At 41.5% G+C, this 6235-nt stretch overlaps 1 pseudogene; it reads right to left on the bottom strand.

Moving 5' to 3' along the window:
* Nucleotides 1-5750: 5750 nt before the first annotated feature.
* On the bottom strand, nt 5751-5848 carry LOC120107203 (annotated as a pseudogene).
* Nucleotides 5849-6235: the final 387 nt, after the last annotated feature.

Here is a 6235-nt window from a genome sequence, read left to right as displayed (position 1 = left end):
GGTCTCATCAGAAGTCCAAGCACATAGAGCGGCGCTTCCACCTCATACGCGACTATGTTGAGAAGAAGTATGTCGAGGTGCAGAGAGTAGACTCCGCGGACAACGTGGCAGACCCATTCACTAAGCAGTTGAGTCAGCAAAAGACTGAAGCCCACCTTGAGAAGATGGGCCTAAAATATATGACCAATTGGCTTTAGTGCAAGTGGGAGATTGTTAGATGTATGCCCTAGAAGCCAATCTGGCTGACACATTGTTAATTCTAGGGACATAATTTTGTACTTGACTATTTATTATTGAATAAATGAAAGGCATCTTATTCATTCATATTGTTATTGTGTCTATGAATCGTCCAAGGAATTAATAAGATGATGATGCATATTCTCAAGAGTTGAGAATTTGAGCCATGTATCATTAGTGATTAATTTCTAAACGCTCCTGATCGATGGATCGTCACGAGGATGGTGATCGATCCGATGAGATCAGTGCACACATTACTTTTCCTATGGATGGACGAGACTCAAGTCCATGGTGTGGAGACACTGAAGTAATAGTGCAGGTGCTTGTTAAGAATAAGGGTACTGAGCGTGACCAAAATAAGAAGTCACTTGGATGTCTATCCACTCGTTAGTGACTTGCTTGATGTTGCAGTAGTGTGACTGGTCTTTTGACCTGCGATGTTTCGGTTACTCACAGTGACGTTATTGTAGTTTGACTGCACATATACATGGTCTCTAGCCATATGGGTCCATGCAGTGTAGATTGGCTGCAGTAGGTTCACTGTAGGAGTAAGGTATGCACCTATAAGTAATCTATCGACCTTGATAGATAAGGAGAGATCCTATGTGATTTATAAGACTGAGTTCGTAAGACCTCGGCCGGGGCATATTGCACAGTGGAGAAAGAGTTCTCCGCTCTCGAGCTTAAGTCGAATAAATCTTGACATATGACAGACGAAGGGGTTTGACGAGTTATCCATGACCTCCGTCTTGTAGGAATCCACGATAGAAGGACTGTATCACATAATAACTGCACCTAAAGGTTCATCATTCTATTCTGCTGGGTAGCCACTACATGCTGCTAGGTGTCACTGGTGGATGGTGGGACTCACAGGGATTATCTCGATGATCGATTAACCCTAATGAGTAGAGTTGGAATCGTTCTGATCCATTGAAAGGAGTTTTCAATAATATTGTGATAGAGATCACAATATATCTCACTACCAGTCAGAATAGAACCTATGGGGTCACACACACTAGAAGTATTGACCGATCCGATGGTTGAATCGTGATTAGGAATCACATGTAATCAATTCGATTGATATTCAGTTGAAGAAGGAACAATGGAATTAATTAATTGGACTTAAACACAAATCCTACTTCGAGTAGGATTCCTAGAGTCCTAATTGGATTAGGATTGGGAATCCTAATTGGAGTAGGACTGGGATTCCTACTTGGAGTAGGATTCCTACAATCCTAATTAGATTAGGAGTTTTGAATTAAAATTGGATTCGTACTTGGAGTAGGATTCCTAGAGTCCTAATCGGATTAGGACTTTGGATTCAAATTAGAGTCCTAATTGGATTAGGACTAAAATTAAATAAGTTGTAATTGGATTAGAATTTCTTAAATCCTAATTAATTATTAATCTAATGAATCAACATGACTCCTAATTGGGTTAGGATTGAAGAGTTCAATTGAGTCATGGTTCATTCAAGTTCTAATTGGATTGGGACTAGTATAGATTGAACCCAATTGATTCATTATTTGGTTAAATCCTAATTGGATTAGGGCTAAACCACATAAGGGCCTCCCAAACCTCATTAGATGAGGATTAGGGCAACACAAGAAGGAGGGGCTCACGCCCCTCCTCCTTTGCTTCTTTGGTGCGGCAACACAAGAGGGGCCGGCGCCCCTCTTGGTAATGGATCAAGGGCTCCTAACTTGTAGGAGCCCTAGATGCTATTTAAGAGGAGGCTTGGGGGCTGACCTAATTCAAGTAATCTCCCTCTCCTTGCAGCCGTGGCCTCCCTCTCCTCCTTCTCCATCTTCAGCCGCAAGCAAGGGAAAGCAAAGGAAGATTGTTTGGTGGCCTCTTCCTCCTCCCTTCTTCCTTCCAACGCAGGGAAAAGAAAGAAGGCTGCAGGGGCTTTGATTTTCTTCCTCTCTTCATCCTTCTTCTTCCTCCTCCCAAGCACAATCAAGGGTTGATTAAAAGGGAGGACATCAGCCATCAAAGTTATCTCTGCAAGGAAGCTAGCACCCCGGGGAGATAGAAAGCTTGGATCGGTTCCTGCTTCGTGTGGATACCCGTAGAGGCCGGACACTTGAACAGCTTCAAGCGAACCTTCATCCAAAACCACGATCATCAGTTTGCGGTGATCATCTACCCGCACAAGGTGAAGATCTGATCTTCTAATGTTTTCAAAAAGGGTTTTTAATCCTTATCTATCTACGAACGGTTTTAAACAACGTTCATGCGATGAATGGTTGATCCCGCGCATGCCTCTTCCGCTGCATCTGAAATTTTTGAAATTTTTCTGCGGCATGAGCGGATTTCTAACACTCATAGGGATTGTCTCGATGATCGATAAACCCTAATGAGTAGAGTTGGAATCGTTCCGACCCATTGAAAGAAGTTTTCAATGATATTATGATAGAGATCACAATATATCTCACTACCAGTCAGAATTGAACCTATGGGGTCACACACACTAGAGGCATTGATCGATCCGATGGTTGAATCGTGATTAGGAATCATAAGTAATCAATTCGATTGATAATAAGTTGAAGAAGGAACAATGGAATTAATTAAGTAGACTTAAACACAAATCCTACTTCGAGTAGAATTCTTAGAGTCCTAATTGGATTAGGACTGGGAATCCTATTTGGAGTAGGTGATGAGAGCACAAAAGTGCGATCTACACATCACTTAAATTAGTATTATTGCTAACAAATAATGATAGAAGTGCTATATTAATATTATATTTTTGTGGGGTGCAGGTGATCGGAAATCAAAGTTAAAATGCACATTGGGTTCAAAAAGATGCATCATAGTAGGTGACTAGTCAACCACATGGGGTCAGTCCCAGTTGCACACTAGAAGGAGCATTATCCGACTAGGTGCAGCCACATCCAACGATCAAGCTCAGCCATCCAGGTTCATCACCCATGAGTCCAAGGCCACAGCATCCCAGCGTTCCAAGCTTCCTTCAATGTCCACACGTCTGCCTCCCAGCTTAGTGACCGTGATCCCAGGACCCGTGAAGCTTCCACGTTCGCATCCCAGCATTCATCAGCACACGAACGCACACCTCTTCCCAGCAGAATTTCCAGCCGCATCTCAACTTCCATGAGCCCGTGTGCGATTTTCCAGCATTCCTTCCGATCCACCATCTACCTCTTCCGGATTAGCAATCAACCCGTCTGAGTCTATGATCCCAGCTCTGTGATCAAGCTCTTAGCCGTCCGTGAAGCTTCCTTCACGCGTCTCAGCTTCCTTCACGCGTCCGGAGATCCCGCTGCCAGCCGGGATGTATGCTTCGAACGACCACCCAACCTCCCAACGTCCTGAGATCCCAGCTTCTTCTATCAGCTCCCAGCTCCGTGCGTTGCATTCCTCCCAAGTTTCCTTCAGCGTCTTCCTCGCAGCCCACGCATCCATCCGAAGATCCTGCATCCAACTTCTCCCAGATCTAGGTCCCGTGCGTCCACGAGATCCCAGCATTTCTGCATCCTTTCTCAGCAAAGATCCGACTTCATCCCAGCATCCAACGCATCTCAGAGCCCCCAGCCAGTGCCCTGTGATCAGCTCCCAGCGCCCTGTGATCATCCCGTCCGCTTCTCCCGCGATTCTGCTTCATCCATCCGTGCATCCCATCATCCCAGCCGTCCGTGTCACGCTCATCTCCACGTATCCCGTGGGATCAGGGATCGATCTCAGCTGGTCTTCACCGCGTGCGCGAAAGGGGGGGAAGGGAGCTGGTTATCTAGGCCATTCGGAAGAAACAGGGGCTGCCATCCCTCATTCGAAAACAGAGCCCCTATTGAAAAGAAAAAAAAGAAAGAGAGGAAACAGGGCATGTCCTGTTTTCGAAAATAAACAGAAAAGAAAGAGTGAAGGAAGAGGAACAGGGGAGATTTCTTTTATGTTGATGGACGGCTAATTTCTTAGGAAGGGATATGGAGAAACCTTTGATGTATTGCTCTTTGAAGTAAACTCTAAAACTTTTGCCTTGAATGAATTATATTTACTGATATGTTTTTGATCCATGCATAGTTATTTCGTAGATAGCACTTTAATGGATTATGATTATTGATATATGGATTGCTTTAGTATTTGATTCGTCGTAGACATAGAAAGCACGACGAATGCTTTGAAATTGAGTTCATATGTTCATGAAACATATACCATGATTAGATCTATCCTACCACTCATTTTTAATCAAGAATCATAGAGTTTATTTCTTGGATGCAATATCGTCAAGGGGGATTCCAGATCCCTACCATCTTTATTTTATTGAACTTTGTTTATTGCTATATTGTTCTCCGATTTTAATTTCTGAAAATCAAAACATAATTTTAATCCACAAATTTATTGAATTAATTAATCTAAAATTATATTAAATAATCTCATATATATTTCGTTCCCTGAGGATTCGACCTTGGACTCCCGAGAATTTACTACTTGTGCGATTCTCCTGCACTTGGGAGAACAATTTTATTTTTGCACCAAGTTTTTGGCGCCGTTGCCGGGGAACGGCTGATTTATTAGTATAATTTTAGATTTAATCAGTATCTTAGTATTTAGTTTTTTTTTTTCCTTTTTCTTTCAAAAAAAAAAAAACTTTATTGCTGTTTTTTATTCCCTGCACAGTCTGCATCAAACTCTGATATCTGAGTAATCCACCGTCTGATTGCACTCCAATTTTGTCGGCTGCTGTAGGACACATGTTTCTTTCATCTGAACGGTCTGATTGATATTCTGATACTTTTATGACCATTAAATTAATATCAACTTTGCTGCTGTATGCTTTGAATTTTCTGTGTTTAATTTTTTTTTGTTTAGAATCAGAATTTTATTATCATCAAATCTCATTAACCCTTGTTGCTACTTGAAAATTGATAAGAACTTTAATAAAAGATCAAGGGTAATCATTAAAAAAAAAACAAAAAAACAAAAAAAAAAACAAACAAACAAATAAATAAACTCTGAAATTTTGTATGCTATGTTGGAATAGGGACAACACTGGACGTCTGAGTCGACAACCTTTTGACAATTCCTTAGATCACATTATTGAAACTTTTTCGCAAAATCTCAGATCTGGTGAGATGGCAAATTTTCCTGATGATGTAGGAAGTCACTATGGTGATGAAGGTAGACCCCCAGTTATGACACTTCGACAATACTTACATCCCACTAGGACTAGTCAACCTTCATGCATGATTATTCCTGAAAATGTAGGACACTTTGAAATCAAACCAGGAGTAATTCAATTGCTGCCCAAGTATCATGGAATGGAATCTGAGAACCCTTATCTTCACCTTAAAGATTTTGAAGAAATTAGCATCACATTTAGAGTGCCAAATGTATCGGAAGATGTCTTTAAATTGACCTTGTTCCCTTTTTCCTTAAAGGATAAAGCCAAAACATGGCTGAACTCCTTGAGACCTAGATCGCTAGGAACATGGCAGGATATGCAAAGAGAATTCTTGAAAAAATTCTTTCCCGCACAAAGGACTAACTTTTTGAAAAGGCACATTTGTAACTTCCAACAAAAAGACCATGAAACATTTTATGAATGCTGGGAGAGATTTAAAGATTTGCTTCTCTCTTGTCCTCATCATGGGTTTGAAACATGGAGAACCATTAGTTTCTTTTACGAGGGATTGTCTCCACAATTAAAACAATTTATAGAGACTGTGCAATGGTCTATTTTTGGAAAAGCAACCCGATGAGGCATGGGACTATTTAGACTCTCTCGCAGAGACTGCACAATTATGGGATACAGGGGATAGAGTGAATAAACCTTTGCCTAAGCCTACTAGCATTCCACACGGGGGCCTTTACAACCTTAATACTCAGGATGATATTCAGGCTAAAATGGCAGCCCTTACTAGGAAGGTAGAGGAAATTGAACTTAGAAGGATTGAACCCGTCAAAACCGTAGAACATAACAATGAGTGTTGTAGGATTTGCGAGATGCCTGGCCATCTCATCACTGATTGCCCCACAATAT

The sequence above is a fragment of the Phoenix dactylifera genome, unplaced genomic scaffold (assembly GCF_009389715.1).
Source record: "Phoenix dactylifera cultivar Barhee BC4 unplaced genomic scaffold, palm_55x_up_171113_PBpolish2nd_filt_p 000791F, whole genome shotgun sequence".
Classification (NCBI taxonomy): Eukaryota; Viridiplantae; Streptophyta; class Magnoliopsida; order Arecales; family Arecaceae; genus Phoenix; species Phoenix dactylifera.
Note: the sequence above shows the minus strand (reverse complement) of the source record. Positions and strands in the feature narration are given on the sequence as shown.